The sequence below is a fragment of the Sceloporus occidentalis genome, unplaced genomic scaffold (assembly GCF_023333645.1).
Source record: "Sceloporus occidentalis isolate IW3139 unplaced genomic scaffold, rSceOcc1.0.p SCAF_206, whole genome shotgun sequence".
In the NCBI taxonomy this organism is placed as follows: Eukaryota; Metazoa; Chordata; class Lepidosauria; order Squamata; family Phrynosomatidae; genus Sceloporus; species Sceloporus occidentalis.
The window spans coordinates 1,393,908-1,413,247 of NW_028317186.1; the positions used below are offsets into that span (position 1 = coordinate 1,393,908).

Here is a 19,340-nt window from a genome sequence, read left to right on the forward strand (position 1 = left end):
TGGCTTAATGCTTTCTGAAGGGAAAAAAAAACAAAGCGAATATAATACATTATAAAAATGTTCTCTTTGATGATTTTAATTACATTTAAATATGCTACAGTATCTAAGGTTCTAATATCGAAATACTTAGGACGATGCAGAGTCAATAAGAGTTGGGGGGTCCAAGAGACCCTTGTAGCCAGGACCAGACTGGCAATCTGGCACACACCGGGTGGGCTGCCAGCCAACATCACTCCGTAAGCACCCGGGATACGCCGGGCCACAAGCTACACCAGGATAAAAAACCTACTGCCTGTCATTTGTCATTAGGCAGCCGCCGGCCTTAAAGTGCCGGACCGCGTCATCATCCCTAGTCTGGAGCCGGCCAGAACACACTCTACCCCCAAAGTAATCTAGCGGGTAATCTATCTATTTTAAAACTATTATAATACATTATCTTATCAGAAAATGTTATGAAATGACTGCAAGAAAATGAATAAGATAAGACACTGAGGTCTCAATATCCACTGCCAAAAAACACAATTGCCATAGTGTCAACTCCTACAGGGTCAGTGCTCTTCAACATCAACTGCACAAAGACATCATAACATCAACTGTTACAGAGTCAGTGCTCTTATACCCAAAAGGGGTACATTTATTCATGTTTCCAAATTTCATTGGTGCTCTAATAGTTTAATTGTCCTCTGAAACTCTACCCATACAACATCAACTGTCATAGACTCAACATTCTTATGACATCAACTGCTAGAGAGACTGCCTTTTCAAGACATGACATGAGATAAAGCAGTCAAAACACTGTAAGTCCTGCACTTACGTATTTTATTAATATTAAGAAATCGTAGAAACCTAGAATCTGCTGGCAGGTCGGTCCCATCCGGCCCCCGTCTAGTCGCCCGTTTCTCCTGCTGTAAAGACTCAAACCTTAATCAGTCGTTGGTCTCGTCTTAGATTCCGGAGCCATATGCCTATCCCATGCATCTTTAAGTGGGTTACCACTTCTGTTGGGAGTCTGTTCCACTTACCTACCCCATTTTACACAAACTAAGTCATAGCTCACCTGACTTGCAGCAATCATGCCGGACGCGCAGCATACATTTGTGTCTTTAGCGCTCGGTTAAAGATCTGGAATTAGCAGCGACAGCATGTCAGGGAAGGTATAATAAAACAAGGGGTATGCAAATAAAGAGGCTCCCTGCGTAAATGTGCAGGGCTTCTTCATTCTACCTCCACAGAATTCAATTATGAAATCACTAAATGCATGTATTATTCCTGTCTGACAATAGATGTTCATTTATGGCTCCTGAATAAAACAGGTATGGAAGACGGATGATCGGAATTTCAATCAAACATTTGTCATGAGTCACTCGTGGTGGAGAAATCTGCCGCCGTTCGCGGGGAAGATTACACTGAATAACAACGATAAATGAGATGAGTGCAGCGTGAGTGGGGTCCGTCAACCGACATTAACATCATTTTCACTTATTTGGGTTTTTTTGGGGGGTATATTTTTATTTACTTTTTCCTTATTGATAAAACAAGTACCGATGCTTTACTCTGTGAGTTAAAGAGCCCCTGCCCCGTAGAGCTCACACTCTAAAGAATATTTTATTTATTTGTTTTTTCATTGTTAAAATCTTCATGCCATCGACGAACGTTTGTTTCCGCTATTCAAGGCTACGGAAAAAATGCTTGACAATGGGAAGCTGCTGGAACCGGAGTGTTTTTATTTTTATTTATTTTTTTCATAACTTCTCTTTCATTGACGATTATATGCAAACATAGGGAAGCCGCTTAATAAACAGACGATCGTTTGCCAAATTAGTAAGTAAGCTGCGATAGAGAAAATTAACGTTAACATTTTTTCCGGCATTACACGGAAACATAGACTCTGCCGGCAGATTGGCCCCCGTCTAGTCGCCCGTTTCTCCTGCTGTAAAGACTCAAAACTCAATCAGTCGTTGGTCTCGACTTATATTCAGAAGCCGTATGTCTATCCTATGCATGGATTAGCCTCTACCATGTATGCTGGGAGGCTGTTCTACCTATCTATCACCCTCTCAGTAAAGTAAACCCTTCTTCTGAAATCATAGGATGATTTTGCGCATCACATTTAAGCTCTGGTTTCTATTAAAAGATGGTGGATTCTACTGTATGGGGTAATGGGTAAGAATTATCACTGAAGAATTATCTATCCTGAGGTCTGAGGTCTATCCTGGAAACCCACCAATCAGCTGCCATACCAAGAGCCTTTGGTGTACTACCCAAGAAGGGGTCAGTTTCTCGTTGGCCAACAAACCTCTGTGTCCCTCTTTCCTCCCTGATGTCCCTTTTTCCCTCCCCTGATGCTCCTCTTTTCTAGGTCAGAATGTTTGCTGGGTATGAGGGTATCGCAGGGTTCTACAGCCCTAAAAGCCCCACTTTAAATAAACCCCATTAATCTTCTATTAAATGCCCGCCCAGTTACAAAAATACCCCGCAACAAGGCACAAAGTCACATAAGATGCCTCGCCTCCAGCCACACCTCTAACCACACCCACTAAAATAAAAGTGCCCCTCGTGGGACATAGATATGTTGAAAGCTGTAAGGCTGTATCGCTTCTCGGCCTTTTGGCTAAGATCAAGTGTAGTTCCCCTTGTGGTGGGGGGATCACACTGGTCCTCTGGCCTTAGGGTTCAGGAAAGCAATGGAGCCTGAGGTGGAATTGCCCCGGCAGAAATGCTGGAGTCACCGTGTGTGGTATTGCACGTCACTGCACACGGTGAGCGCACGTTCTCACTGGCGGCCTACCAACACTACCTTTTCCCCAGGTACCTTCTGGTCTTGGGGTTAAGATGATTTTTTTTGAATCCGGCAGGCCAGAAATGCCTGGTCCTTAAATTATTTTTCTTTAATTTATATATCACATCGTTTTTACACGAGTGCCTATTAATTTCCCCGTTTTTGAATTCACGGCTTTCGAAATTCACGGCTTGGCCCCCACGATTCTATGGCACACGTTTTTGTACCACGTTTTGGACACTGTTTTCTTTTTAGAGGCAGTGAAGTCTGGACTTTGCTGGAGGAGGATTGGGAGCCTTTTGTCCCCTTCCTCTCTTCAAGAAGGCCAGCAAGGAGTCTCACTCGTTGGAGTGAGACTCAAGATCCGACCCTCCCATGGGGGGGGGTTGGAATTTGTCCGAGTTCTCCGTGAGGGAACTCGGTATCGTAGTCTGGATTCTGCTGCCTTGTGCACAGTTGCGGCACCCAGGAGAACGCGCCTCGGGATCCACAAAAAAAAAAAAAAAGCTGTAAGGCAAGTCAGGGGTGAACACGTGACCTGAAATAAATGTACATTTACACAATATTATGGATCTGCGTCCGAATTTTATCACCCGCATTTAATCCAATAACCAGCCGTGGTGCGGTCTGACGAGTAATTTAATTTGAAGACAAATGATCCAAGACAACCGTTCGGCTTAATAAACCGTAAGGAAATAGTAGCTTTCCACTGTAACCACACAAGCTTTTTCTTATTTTTTGTCCTATTTTGGCAGTATTTTTTATATTTTTTGGAATATGTTCATCCAGATAAAAACAAACAATAACCTGCGTTTAATTTAAAAGACTTTAAAAAAAATTAACCTTATCAATTTTGTCATTACTGAGCATGAACCATCTTTGCTAAATGCTTGATACAGTTAGAAAGTGTTTATTTTCATCAACTTCCATCAACTTCGAATATATATATTTTTTTTTATAAGCAGACAGTATTTATTCCTCCTCCATAAAGCAGCCTCACACTTGCCGTTTGACATTTCTCCCCAAATTTTGGGTACAAAAGCAGTTGATGGAGGTTGTGGAGGCTCAGCACAGCCTCCATGGTGGAAATGGTCGTGGAGTTCAGGGACCTCCATTGTATCCAGCCCATTCAGCAGGGGCGCACCGGGGAGCCTGATCAGCAATTTGCCCCGTGTTGGTTTTTTTTTGGGGGGGGGGGGGATTGTGTGGAGCCAGCTGTCACCTGCATTCTACTTTATGATTTTGGTGATGCGTTTACTTTTAATGAAATTTATGGAACCCAAATTAATCGGTTTAAAACAACTAAAGAATAAAGTGTAGACCGGCATGGCTGGGGTATTCTTGGCTCCAGTAGCTCACATACGTATCCATCATCCACCATCTTAAACTGAATACATCGATAAAAAAACAGGGACAGGGCTCAGATGGAAGGAACGTCACATATGAAGAGGACAGCTGGTGGTCAGTGCGAGCGAGGCATTCCTATGAACGTTCTCCATGGCGCTAGTCGGGAGACTTCTACTTCAACGTTCCAGAACTTCTGAATATGGTAACTCTTCTTTACAGGCAGAAGATAAATCACCAAACACTCCCATCCTATCTTCACAAATATCCCAGCATTGGATACAGGTGTTTCGCTACGTTCATGACCCATAAGTGGATGATGACATCGCAGGACTTTATATCGATTGAGAGAGTCTTGTCCTTCACACAGTATTGGGGCTTTTACATGTTCTCCTGGTGAGTCTCCATAAAGTATAACTCAATACCTCGCATGCAGTAAGCACATCATGGTGTTTTTGTGCTTCTTATTTCTTTTATGTGTTTTCCAAGCTAATAACACGTTCTTCTGGTAGCCTACAAACCGTCAAGTCTTCAGACGACAACCAAGAGCTAGCCGTGGGGAGGGTCCAGGTGACGGAAAGTAGGATGAGACAACGCTTGATGGGTGGTAGGGATTAGACCAACGTCAAAGTTGGTTGGATGAAAACGTTTCTTTGGATTCCATGCAACCAACCACTGAAACCAGAGCCTCGTGAGAGATTCTGGTTGACTGTATGACCACCCAACACCAAAATATGTGCCAGCCATATTGGATGACAATATAACCAGAACCCACCCGTTATCAGCCCAACCGGTAGCGGCTTGTCGAGTGAACCACGTGAATCCTCGACTATGACTTTGCCAGCTATTCAACATCGAGACAGTTAAACCGCGCCTGCCAGTGGAAGCAAAAGTACTAATTATCCAAATTCTGTCACCAACGCTGAAAGGGCTAATTAGTCCAGAAACAGAACTAAAGCATTAATTATTGTAATACTGAAATAGAAGAAAGTACCTTTTTGTTCTCAAATGTAATTTCCTGTGAGTCCAAATAAAACATTCAGGAATCCTGCAAACCGATTTTTCCGTCCCAGTGAGAATACAACTCAACTTAAGAAAGGGGGAATTGTTCACAAAACAAGAAGAAGAAAAAAATGGGAATAATCACATTTAACTCTTTCTTTTGCTTAAAAAAAACTATATGCGGAGCCCCGGAAAATAGTAACCAGCCCGCCCCACCTCTCTAAAATCCTGGTATATCCAGATCATAATAAGCAATTCACACGGAGAGGAACGTAATCTCTACGGAAGACCTCTGAAGTCTCTTCGTCTGATGTAGTCTGGCGTGATAGGTGTATCATTAAGCGGAAGGACTTTGTCTTGATCCATTTGAACTTTCAAATGTTGTGTGATTGAATAATTAATGAAATTGGTGTTTTTATGACATTTTTTTCATATTATATATATATATATCAGATTAAATTTGATATTTTGCTTTAAATACCGTAAAAAAAAAGTACCTTATTGAAATGTCATCATAAAAATCTCAACCAGATATCACAAAAAAGGTGAATTACCATAAATTATGGAAAAAAAAAATATTATTTAAATGTGCTGACCTATTTTTTTGTAAGTTTTTGTTATAATAAAAATAGGGTTTGATTTAAAAAAAAAAATATGTCCTCAGACGTACGGACCGTTGTAGGCACTTAGTAGATGAAGGCCTATTGTGTGTATGGTATGAGTAGAGGTGCATAAGGGAGATAATTGTATGTCAATATGGCATTAAGCACGTCGGACCGCGGTGTCAAAATGCATCAGGAGGCAGCTGACTCCCAGAACACTGAAAAAGATTAGAATAATGCCAGAATCCGGCCCGCGGCAAACGGAGGAACAGAAGGGGACGGTTATTTTTAACGTGTGCATTAGTTCTGCGCAAGCAAACCCCCAGATTATCACAATCGCCCTTTATTGACCTTAAAACTAACAGTAAAGCCCAGAGATTCCAGTAGTGGTAGGATTTTAGAATCTAGGAAGCGGCCAATCAGTGGCAGGAAAGTGCTCCCATTCACATCAATGGAAGCACTTTCAGCGCATGCTCGAAGGGTCTGTACCGACACTAGGACTGCCGCATTTTGCGGGGGATTCCCCCCCCCCCCGGGAATATATCTGAGGAGTGCTTTTAAAGCAGATGTTTTTGTATTTTGTTCATTAGAGAGAAAGAAAAAAGAGAGAGAGAGAGAAAAACAAGTGAGAGAAGGAGACAAGAAAGGGAAAAAAGACATGGAGACTTTGTGTGAAGTTAACCTCTTAAATGCTGAATGCTGGAGTGCAACTTTCATACAGTTTGTGTGTGTATGGTTAACCTCTTCAGTACTTATATGCAAAACTTCTGTGTGTATGGTTAACCTCTTAAATGCTAGAGTGCAAAACTTTGTGTGTAGTTAACCTCTTCAGCAGTTAAGTGCAAAAATCCTGTGTGCGTTTGGTTAACCTCTTTAATGCCAGAGTGCAAGACTTCTATGTGCATGTGTGTAATAAACATCTTAAATGCAGGGGTGAAAAAACCTATATATGTGTATGTGTGTGTAGTTAACCTCTTAAATGCTGGAGTGCAAAACTTATATGTATATAGGTCTGTGTGTGTGGTTAACCTCATAAATGCTGGAGTGCAAAACTAGTTAACCTTTTCAATGTTGGAGGGCCAACATTCTATGTGTGCTTGTGTGTATATTTAACTTTTTCAACGCTGACGTGCACAATGATGTCATATAGGTAAAGAATGTTGCAAATTTCTAGGTGGGTGCTTGGTACTATGGCTGTTGTGGGGACCCGTGTTAAGGCCACTTTTTAAAATTTAGCAGCCCTATATGTAAAAAATTTAGTAAAATACTGTAAAATCCGTACTGTAGAATTATTTTCTTAGCGAAACAACCGTAGCCTTCAATGTTACCAATATAGTATAATAAAAAATTGTAAAAAATATATTTTTGGATAATAATTTGTTATCTTTTATTATACAAAATTATGTTCCAATCACATGTGCGCTGCCCACATTTTGGCCGTAATAAAACTGTAGCAAGGAATTATATTTTTTAAGAGCAAATTCAGCCGAACAGATCTTCATCTCTGCATCCTGTCAGGTCATTGTGTTTTATGTACCGAGAATTTCACACTAAATTGACCTATTAATGCAGTGGGAATAAATCAGACGGGGAAAGTGCTGCCGGCTTCTGTTTACCAACTAGTGGCCGGGCGCCAGCAACCAGCAGGTTATGTCACTATTAACTTACTCCGTTCTACTCTTGGCGGGCAATGCTCACATGTGAAAAGAAAAATCATGAACACGCATTCATCTTTATACACCTGCCCGGCCCCATCGCAATGCTGGATATGTTACTCGGAAATGACGACGTGTCTCTGTGACTGTATTATAATCACATGGTGTATTCACTACGACTTTGTTAACCCTTTCCGTTCCTGAAAGCGGAGCAACGCCTAGCTTGGAGCTCTGCTCAACTTTGGGTCCTTCACTGCGTGACCAGCTCTCCGCGTTCAGTTTGGGAACTCGCTCGTCACGTTCCCAATCCCTGTGTTTTTCCTCCCTTGTGTCCCTCTTTCCTCGCCTAATGCCCCTCTCTTCCCTCTGATGCCCCTCTTTTCTAGGAGGTCGGAATGTTTGCTGGGTATGAGGGTATCGCAGGGTTCTACAGCCTCAATCAACTCCTATGATTTATTCTAATTTTGGAATAACAGGAATAATTAGCTTTAATATACTAATTAATAGGAAGAGATAATTATCAAGATATAAGGCATCTTCTTGGGATTTTAGGTGTTACCTAAACAAGTTGAGCTGTAATAGACTGAAACTCCGGCCATAGAACGTGCTTATTAAATGTGTTCTGTGTTGCCTAGCAACTCATTACGTTGGTGGCCATTTTGAGTCACCTGTCGCAAACTCTATTAATCCAAGAACAGGCAAATCTTTCCGTGAAATTATATGAACAGGAGAGGCAAATGCTGCGGTATCCCGCTCTATCAGTGTGTACATTAAAACGATTTCCACTATAAATCATATGTCATGGCCTAAGTAAATATTTAATACATATATTTAATAAGTAATAATATGATATGTGAAAAGCAAGGAGACCAGAAAGAGGAAAATAAAGAAAGGGAAAAAAGAAAGGAAGAGAGAGAGAAGGTAAAAGAAAGGAAGGAAAAACATTAAGGAGAAGGGGAAAAGAAGGAAGGAAGGAGTGAAAGAAAGGAAGGAGTGAAAGAAAAGAGTGAAGGAAAGGAGGGATGAAGTGAAAGAAAGGTACAATGGCAGTAAGACAGGAGGGAAGGAAGGAAGGAAGAAAAAAATTAAGGACGGAGAGTAAGGAGGGAAAGAAGGAAATGCCAATCCAACTGAATTTCATAAAGGTTTTTTTTTGGATGCACACCAAAAAAGCCAGAAAGACAATGAAATAATGACTAGCACTTGTACCGGTACTTTATATTCTGCCGGTGCATTGATTTCCCTGCAAAGCAATTAGTTGGGCGTTGAAAGCAAGCATCAGGTATATAAAAAAAATCTAAGAATTACATCAAAACATCCACAGGTGTCCCTTTAACAAAAATAGGGAACTACAGGTAAAAAAAAAAATTGCAACATACTGTATAAAAAGAATATATTTTAAAGTATCTTCTACAAGGAGGCATTACCATCAACAGTTCAATAAGACTTACTCCAGACACGAAGCCACCATCAGTACAGCCACTACGAGTTTTAAGACCACTTTTCGGTAGGATGTGTATGGAACCTTGTGTGTCACTGTTATGAAGGACCGTCAGACCAAGTTCAGCTGGCGATACCCAAATACTTGCCCCCAAGAAGGTTCCCAATGGAATAGCTACTGGGGCCATTACTGGTCATATTCAGTCAGGCATGAAGGGTAATGCTCTGTTCTGTTTGAGGGGTACTGGTTTTTAGGATCCATCCCACCCCACTTTCATGCACCTTCTGCCTCCCAACCCAGCTTCCAGGAGAGAGCCCCGGGACAGCTTCCAAAGTTCCCAAATATGACGATAAGTCTTAGTGTCGGTTTGGGTATATGTGGCATAAAAATCACGGAACACTATAAGATGTACGTTTTCCATTTCTATATGTGATTAAATCATAAAAAAAAAAAAACATGCACTAAAACAAATCGACTAAACCTCACGATTACATTTTGAACACCGCTCCGGTTGCGGACCATTACTAAAAACCCTGCCAGATCTAACATGCTTGTAAATGACAGAGCCGGTGAACTGTGCGTCTCTCTTGCATCGTTTTGCCGTGTTATGACAAGAAGGGTTGCGACACGAATGGCTCCTACTCCTCATTAGTTCCAATTGTTTTATTTTTGGAAGTAAACATACAACGTTATTGCCCAGAGCCACCAGTAGTAAAACAGGGAGCAGTGAAGGATAACGCTATCTTCTGTCCATCTGTTTAGTTTACTCCTGGGATGAGGCAGGCAACAATGTTACTGTCGCAGAGGCTTACTAAATAACGGGTTCTACACCATGAAATAGGTATTAAATGATACAAAATTGAATAAAAATATACTGCCACCGGCACTTGATAAATCCCTGGAACTCAAAAAAAAAAAGACTGTGTTATTATTATTTATAAATTCCGTAAGTATTGGCGAATTGGGAATAAGCCGACCCGCAACATTTCAACCAAAATCCCATTAAAAGTGTGTTACCCGCAGAAGAGCAGATTGTGAAAATCCTAAACACGCACCTTGACATTCACACTACCACACATACCCAGACAACCACACTAACACACACACAGCCAGACACTCACAATCAGGGAAGGGTTGGCACCTTCTGGCCTGAAGAAAGGTAAAACAAAGTGGCCCATTGGCCCCTTGCCCTCACTGGGAACCCACCTATGTACAGGCATACAAACTTAAACACTCATGCTAACACACATACTTACACTAACACACACTTACACACCCACAAATACTTACACATACACATTTATGCGCACATGCTTATGCATACACACACCTACACATATACATGCAGGTCTGATGTGGACCGGCCCAATCCAGGATGTACTGGCCTTTTGTGAAGACTTTTGGACCAGCCCAAGGGGCACTGACAGGCGGTTTGGGGGTTAGGGTGGCACTCACAAGCTGTTGGGGGGAAAGATGGCACTGTTGGACATGTTGCTTGGTGAAGTTGGAGCCCTGGGGCAATTTTCGCACGAGTGTCCTGTGATTTCTAGTTACACTTCTGACCCATCTCTACACTACACTACAGTTTTTCAATTGCGTTAAAGCCCCGCTGGGCGATAAACAATGTAAATTTAATAATTCAAGCATTGGATACATTTTGTCTCAATAATAATAAGCGTTGTATCAATCGAATGTCAATGTACGCAGCCCGTTCTGATTTCTATGACTAACATATGAAGTAAATTATAAAAGGGGTTCCTGGTTGCCTAGCAACTCTATGGCAACTTAAATTTAATTCACCTGTCTCTGGGTGACATTAGGCTAAATGTTGTACGGTTAATTGATTGAATCAATGCGGAAGATTTTGAATTTCTCATGTATTTAGAAAAAAAAAATAGAATAGAAATTTAATTAAAATTGTCAGTGCTAATTTAATGCCTCTCACGAAAAAATAACAGAATATACCCCCAGCTTTTCAGGGGCGGTGTCCTTCCAAGGGGTGTGGCCTGAGGTGTGGGGCTTTACATAGGCTTTTTATGTATTCCGGGCCCTATTGATTATTCACTTATTTATGTTACGAAAATGAAGAAGAATGGATTTTATTTCCACAGTTTAATTTATAAAGCCGTTCCCTGCTGTTTCTATACACATTATCGGGGCTTTTAGGGCTGTAGAACCCTGCGATACCCTCATACCCAGCAAACATTCTGACCTCCTAGAAAAGAGGGACAGGGAGGAAAGATGGGCTTCAGGGGAGGAAAGAGAGGCATCCTCGTACCTTCTCCCCCCGGTGGTAGGATTTGGGACTGCATCTGTCTATCCCAATGGTGCTCTAACTGGGAAGAAGAATGCAAAGGGTTTCAGGTATAGTCAAATTTCAAAGGATCTGGAGGCTTCAGGAGCTTCTCCGTTCTTATTGATTGTTGCATATTTTGATTCTCTGCACCATGGAAACAATGGGTCTCATTTTCATTAATCATCTGAGACGGCGGACGGCTCTACCCGAGCAACGCCACTCGGAAACTTCAAAATGTTTTATCCATTCTTTGAGAAATTGTTTACAGAACATCAAGAACGCTTCAAGGGGGAAAAAAACGCTTTTGGAAGAAAACACATTATTCCGTTCTGAGAGAGGCCGTTCCTCTCTGATACATTTCAAGGATGAGATACGCATACCTTCTCTTAACATGAACAGAATGCTTCCTTCACAAGGAAAATGCGCATCGGAGTTCCACCGCATGAATTGTCTTGGAGAATTTAAGATTTTGTGCAAATACCTTGATATTGAAACTAGAGAGCGAGTCAAGGAGGCCTGGTGCCTTCTGACCTGGGGGGGCAGGATAGACAAGTGCACTCCCTCAGCCCCTTGAACCCCTTCATATGCATATACAGTACGCACTGATGTAACATAGGCACCAGAACACACATTTACACACTCACTCTGACGCTAACACACACTTACACATACACACTCATACTAACACACACTCATACTAACACACACTCATACTAACACACACTTACACATACACACTCATGCTAACACACACATTTATGCAAACTCCCATCCATACATATTAACGCTAACACAGGCACACACATACACAATCATGCTAACACCCACTCATACATATATACATCAGACTCTCGCTGGATCCATTCTCTCATCAAAGACTCTGCCCAACTTTCCTTTCATATTAAATCTGGAATGCTGTATCAGAAGACACGGACACTCAATAGATGCCTAGTAACGAGTTTTCTGCAAGCACGAAAAGACGGAAAATTATTTCTTAAAACAATGCCACGTTGAAATACTCAAAAAAGACATTCCGTGCGTTCTAAGTACTCGCTACCGGGCCATTATCTCCCCCAGGACATGTCAAAATGCGGCTGGACATATAATCTGCCATTAATTAAATATGAGCGCGAGAGTGAAGCCAAGGGAAACGATCGGACACCGGGAGCCGGTGTGGAGCACTCAGGGTCCCTGCAAAAGGTTTAATATTGAGCAGAGTATCGATTGCTTCATCCTCCAGAAGACTGCGCATCCATTCGCGATGACAAATTGCAATGCCCGAGGCTTCAATTATCCACAGTATGCTACGCAGCCGACCACAGGTGGATCCTTTCTGTGTCTCCTGCGTCCTATTACTGGTTTAATTTCCTTAACTCCTTATGTGCCAGAGGCCGACGACAGTATGCTTTTCTGCGCATGGGGATCTTATTTAAAGAGGCACATTATCCCCGTGAATAGATCGCTGCCATTTGGGATTTTTTTTTGATTGTGAATCAATGTAATTTAGTTTATACTTTATAGATAAATATATTAGTGAAGAACGTGTGAACCTAAGACCAGATCAAGGACTGATTAAGGTTTGAGTCTTTACAGCAGGAAAACTAGAATGGGGCCGAATGGGGCCGATCTGCAGGTTCTGTTTCACCATGTAAAAGATTACAATAACAGAACAAGTTGTCATCATTCTACCTCCTTTGTTTAACAAGCATAAAGAACCATGAAGACATCTTTATGGAAGACACAGCATTCTAGAATACACATAAAAAACATTGAAACCAAGACATAACACTTAATGTAATTCTATAGTATTTTCGTTCGACATTTTAGTCATTATGTTTCCACACTCTGAATTCTTAACAGATGAAAACTTTTCAGGTAGTCTCCCCCCTCGGTTCCTCGGCAGCGTGACACAAATCGCATTTTATAGCTAAGTGCCTCAGTTCATTATACGCCCCGTGTGTTTCCTTAAACGTCTCCCCCGATGCTGCCATTTTCAAGAAATACTGTTTCAGGTTTTCTTCTTTTTTTTTTTTTTTTTTTTTTATACAGCGTTCCTTGGGTAATACTACACCCACCATACGCGAAGGAAAAGTGCAGATCAGTAACTTCACATTAAGTGTTAAATTCTCCGGGGACAAATCCCTTTCAATAAAAAAGAATCCTAAGCATTCTGCCGTTCCACGGCACAGATCCCCTCCTGCTTTACTCCCCCCCAAAGGACGGGAAGTCAGTGGATTTGGTCATCCGTTTTAATATGCCATCAAAATACTTTATCATCTCGATATACGTTACAAACTATAGCTGGGAATTAGGGTTAGCGTGTGTGTGTGTGCGCCAGCGCATATGTTAGTTACCGGGCCGATGGGACCATTTGGCTTTATTTGCCCCTTGGGCCAGAAGGTGGCAACCTATCTCCTGTATACAAGGGGGGGAGGTGGAAACAGGTCAACTACCGAAATCCCATTTCTGAGGTTATTTTTTCATTTTTACAAAAGAAAATTGCATTTGACTATAACAGTAAAATAAGGAAAATACTCAGTAAAGAAAGACATTAACTTAGAAATCGACAAACCCAACCAGTAGAGTATTTATCTTCGGCACTGCCCTCCTCCTTCGCACCTCCATCTTTACTACCGGCTGTCGGGATATAACCTCACATCGCGGCGCTCCAATTTTGAGGGCGAGCACAATGTCAGGCAGTAGGAAACGATCGAGGACTGTGCCGACTTGGCCAGGTCCTCCATAATGTTAAGTAGTAGATAGTAGAGCCTGGTGGCCCAATAACTAGACCTTAGTTAGTCGGCCAGAATACGCCACTGGACCCAACGGAATCGGACAGTATTGTTTTATATAGCGCCATCTAATTCCGTAGCGCTGTACAATGGGTAGACAGGACATAACAAGTAGTATGTAACATAACAAATTGACTTACAGATACAACAGGTGAGGAGGGCCCTGCGCACAGGAGCTTACAATCTATAATATATCACACACATTAACCAAATAATATATCAAAAAGGGCTTCATGTTTCTAGAAATAACATTAAAACGGTTTGGATACCTGAGCTTCCATTAGTTTGATAGAGGAATGGGGGAAGCGGGCTATCGTTAATGAGACAGGGCAAATGAACATAACGCATAGGAAGGTTAACCGAGTGGAAAGTCTTTAGAGGAGGACCCCGGGGCTCTGGAATGATAATGATCTACAAATCTCAGCCCTCGGGCCACTTACAGAATTATAGAGTTCTTTATATTCTTAGAGCTCCAGAAATAGCATTGAGTTCTCCGTTGCCGTAGATATGAGTACTACAAGAGACTTGAGGTCCAGCGCCAGAAAATGTCTCTTTTTAATGTCTTCTGTAAGGACAGCTAAGATGTGGATTTCACAGGAATTCTAAAATTGTGAATCAAAGATTAGAACAGGTAAAACCCACCGAGGCACCATTCGGCCCCCGTCTAGTCGTCTAGTCGCCTGTAAAGACTCAAACCGTAATCAGTCGTTGGTCTCGTCTTAGATTCAGGAGCCGTATGTCTGTCCCATGAGTGCTTAAAGCCCCTCACTGTATTACCCTCTACCACTTCTCCTGGGGGGCTGTTCCAAGTAACAAATATATAAAACATACATAAAAGGCTTATTTTCCTTGATCCGCAGAAATTTGCCAACATCACCAATAGTCCTACGATGTCCTCTTTGCCTTGTGCACAACTTGCGCCTCTCTTCAACCGTTAAATGCCCTTGTCCTATTCTGTCGGACTCTACTTACTCTTAACTTTAAACACTCACTAAAACCCAACCTTTTCAGAGAAGCATACAATCTATCCAGGGCCGGCCCGACAATGGAGCCAAGTGGGGCAACCGCTCCAGGCGGCACTTTTGAAGGGGCGGCACTTTGCCGCCCCAAGCCCTTTTTTTAAAAAAAAAAAGCTAAAGAGAGAAAGGGGCGCCGAGTTGTTTTCGCTTACCAAGCTGTCAGTACCCGCTCGGCGCCCCTCTCTCTCTCCTCTGCGGCGAGTCTCCCTTTTCGGTCTCGGGGCCGGCTTGTAATGCTGAGTGCCGGAAGATTTCCTCATAGCCGGCACCGAGACCGAACAGGGAGACTCGCCGCAGGACTGCTGAAAGGTAAGTACAAGGGGGGGGGGGGGGCGGAGGGAGAGGAAGGGTTGATAAGGGGGGGGGGCGGCATTTTAAAATTCGCCCCAGGCGGCATTTTGCCTTGGGCCGGCCCTGAATCTATCCTCCTAATACCCATTCTGACGAAACCACCCATTCACCCCACTCTCGAGATTTCCGGCTTCTCCACGTGTTAATGTCATTGGCTATTTTGAATATTGGAGATTTGTATTTTATTGTAATAGCGCTATGGAATCTGCTGGCGCTATTTAAATAAAATATAATAAAATATATATTTATATAAAATAGAATAAAAATATTGTACATAACAAATACGAACCAAACAATAATGGGGCGCAGATACATATAGGGAAAAAAACAAAAAACCAATGGTGTAAAGTGTAAAACTAATAAAGTATATGAAGTAAATATTGCACTCACAAAAGAAATGGATAATTCAGACCCATCTATGTAGAGTGTAAACTTCTTTAATATTCTTTATAAATTCTAAAAAGTAAACTTTAAAATAGTGTAGTATCCGAGAGGATATAGAAATAGCCGGCAGGAAATACACTCACATTTAATTCGGGCACATAAAGTGCTTGAAGAGTGTCAGTGAAGAGTCCACCGGTTAATGAATGTAGAGTAGTCCACAAGATGTACTTCTAAACGCGTTTCGCCGACTTGGCTTCTTCAGTAGAAGTATAATCTATGAAATAAATGATCTTATCCCGTTGGTGTGTTTTTATATACAGTCACTTCCGCATATACGTCATCTCACGTTGTCCGTTTTCGTCATCACGTCGTCTATTTACTTTTGTTGTTTTTCGTAGATTATACTTCTACTGAAGAAGCCAAGTCGGCGAAACGCGTTTAGAAGTACATCTTGTGGACTACTCTACATTCATTAACCGGTGGACTCTTCACTGACACTCTTCAAGCACTTTATGTGCCCGAATTAAATGTGAGTGTATTTCCTGCCGGCTATTTCTATATCCTCTCGGATACTACACTATTTTAAAGTTTACTTTTTAGAATTTATAAAGAATATTAAAGAAGTTTACACTCTACATAGATGGGTCTGAATTATCCATTTCTTTTGTGAGTGCAATATTTACTTCATATACTTTATTAGTTTTACACTTTACACCATTGGTTTTTTGTTTTTTTCCCTATATGTATCTGCGCCCCATTATTGTTTGGTTCGTTTGAATTCTTACACCCTGAGGAGGAGTGTTCATTTTTTGGGTTGCTGCAGTCTTATCAGGGAAGTATCATATTACCTATTTATTATTATATATACACCTCACGTGATTTTAGGTTTATTCACGTCTTTCATACATAACAAATACTTCACATTTATTAAAATAATAAATAACTAAATAATATTTAATAACTAAAATATTTTCATTATGGTCAAAAATTATTGGTGATATTTTAAAATAATATTTGTTCCAAAATTAAACATTGAACATTGTTTTACACACACACACAGGGTAATATAGAATATTTCAAAATCTAAAATATTTTAAGGACAACGGGCGGTCCCTAAACCCATTGAAAACAGTGCATTTTACGGACTTTGCCATTAAGGGGTTAAATTACTGGCAATATTTTAACAATTTGATTATTGCCAATAATTAAAAAACAAATTGTTAGCAAAAATTATTGGCAATATTGAAAAAAATTTATTATTCTTAAAAAAATTACTAAAATGAACACACTTTTGTATATATTTAGGGTTATTCAGTCCCAATTACAAACTTTATTTTTTTGGTCTTATAATACAAAACAGCAGCGTGGCCCCGTCTTCCAAAATAAATATTAAGGGCTTCCACTTATCACGTTTTCTACCATTTGACATATTTCTAAAATGTTATTTTTTATTAGGGACTATTGATTAACTTGCACGGACCGTATTTATTTCGGGCGAGGATATCTGCCCTTAAAGCTGTTTACTGACACTTTCGGCAGGCGGATATTCCCCGTGGAGTTTTCACTGAGATGCTTTAGCAGCGGGGAATGAGTAGAGTAATTGAAAAAGAATATATATAAAAAAAAAACAAAAAACACCGGGGGAAGTAAGTCATGTCAACGCTATCCACATCACCCTTGGCTTCTGGCCACCTCTCCATCGTCGATGGAGTCATCCTAATGGGCCGAGAAGCCGTCCACGGCCGAAATAAGTCTCCATGGACCTAATTGAGGAACTCACCTTAAAAGCCTTTGACTGAGCGGCCGTGAGGTTCTGCAGGCAGAGAGAAAGATGAAAAGGCGCGAAATGAACTGACAGCTGCTTACAAATCAATCGGTAATAAGAAGAACTTTGGGTTACAGAGTCTACCCGGCAAGTCTCGATGCCGAGAGGCACTTAATGCGGACGGCGAAATATAAGAGTAGGTTTGAATTGCAAATAATGATATAACGGGGGGAAAAAAAATGTAGCGGAAGCTCTGAGGAATTGAAGTATGATATACAGCCAGAGACGATTGAAAATGATATTGGATTGTTTCGTACCAAAAAAATTTGGGGGTTTTTTTTAAAAAAAATAAAAAAAAGGAAAACACTAATTAGGTTAATGAATCTCTACCTACTCATTAAAAAGATAGAAATAAAATAAGAAAAATAAGTGGGTAGATAAATATCAGACGTAATAATAATTAGACAGAATTTTTTCCGAATTTGTCTGAAAATGAGGAGGGGTCCCAACGAAACAGGAAGCTGAAAGCTCTGAATTTTTATTTGACTCGATTTTATGCACTCTCTGTCACGCTCTCGCTCAACGTCTCCTTTTCCACAGCTCCTTGTTCTCCGCTTCCCCTCCTTCTTCACATTGTCTTCATTACCCTGGCTTCTGAAGCACCACCAATCAGAGGAGAGCTGGTCATCCTGCTCCACGCCGAGGCCCCGCCCTAAAGCGGAAGTGCTCCAGGAGCCCAGGGTAACGCAGCGGATCACCAGAGAGAAGCGGAGAAAGAGAGAAGAATGAAGACGCGGAGCACGGGAAGAAGGAGAAGAAGCGGAGAACAAGAAGAAGACACGTGGAGACCGGAGAAGGTAAGAGAGACATAAAGGGAGCGAGAGAAAGAGCGTGTGACAGAGCATGGGCGATAACAAATGTAGTTTCCGAATTAAAAAAAAGTCCTACAAATTATTTCAAAAATTAAACAAAAAAAATATATACGAATGGTTTACGGTCCATGTGCACAGGTTTTAATAAGTAATACTACTTTTACAGTAGTAATTGAAACATTAAATAAAAATATAACACAATTCTAACACACAATGGTTTCCAGTGGTTTCTTTTAAAGCGGATTTTCCACTTTTTTTTATTCCTCGTATCAAATTAAAAAATACGTTTTTCAAAATATTGCTCTATTTTAAACCAGTTGTAGTTCCCCCCCCCCATAATATAATGTTTTCAGGCAGCTGCATATCAGCCGTTTGTATGATTCTCGCTCTGTTATCTGATCCCCGATCTACTAAACCCCCCGGCTCCTTATCATACTGCCAATAGAATGGCTTGGTCTTAATGACCCAGGCGGACACGCTGTCTATGGAGGAACGGACTTCATTAGCATCGCCATAAAGCATCAGCTCAGTGCGGTGTTGGAGCCGGGAAAGTCACCCAAAAATCACATGACTGACAGCAACGGCGGCTCCAGGTCTGCAGATAAAGGGAGTTTTTTTCCACACTGACCGACATTATTGTATACAGAGCTGGGGTTTAAGAAGAAAATAGTTTTCTTCCTAAAACATTGTTTATATAAATAGAGGAGAAAATAGCATTATTTTATATGATAAACAAAAAATGATGGGGAATTAAACCTTGAAGCTGAGTCGCTATGGTTGCTGGCAACGGGTGGACATAAAACGTAAAGGGTTAACCACGGCCGCCGTATCTCGGTCTTAGCACCGGGGTGGATGGGAGAGTCGCAGCGAATCTATACGCGAATCCAGAAGCCCGCCTTGGTGTTTATCGCATCCCGACAGATCTGCGCGGCCCGAGGCGACGTCCTATACCTGCAGATCCGAAATGCAAGGTGACAGCTCAGCGATGCTTCTCGCCGTTCAGCGTTTCTCAGGTCCCCGGCACAGATGATTGGAAGG

General features: G+C 41.4%; 1 protein-coding gene and 1 pseudogene across 1 annotated transcript in view; one reads left to right on the top strand and one right to left on the bottom strand.

Annotated features, from left to right (window-relative positions):
- The window catches only part of LOC149277906 (adhesion G protein-coupled receptor B1-like), a 173,578-nt gene that overhangs the window by 146,256 nt on the left and 7,982 nt on the right, over window positions 1–19,340 (bottom strand). The window lies entirely within an intron of this gene.
- LOC149277907 (U2 spliceosomal RNA) lies at window positions 2,592–2,770 on the top strand (annotated as a pseudogene).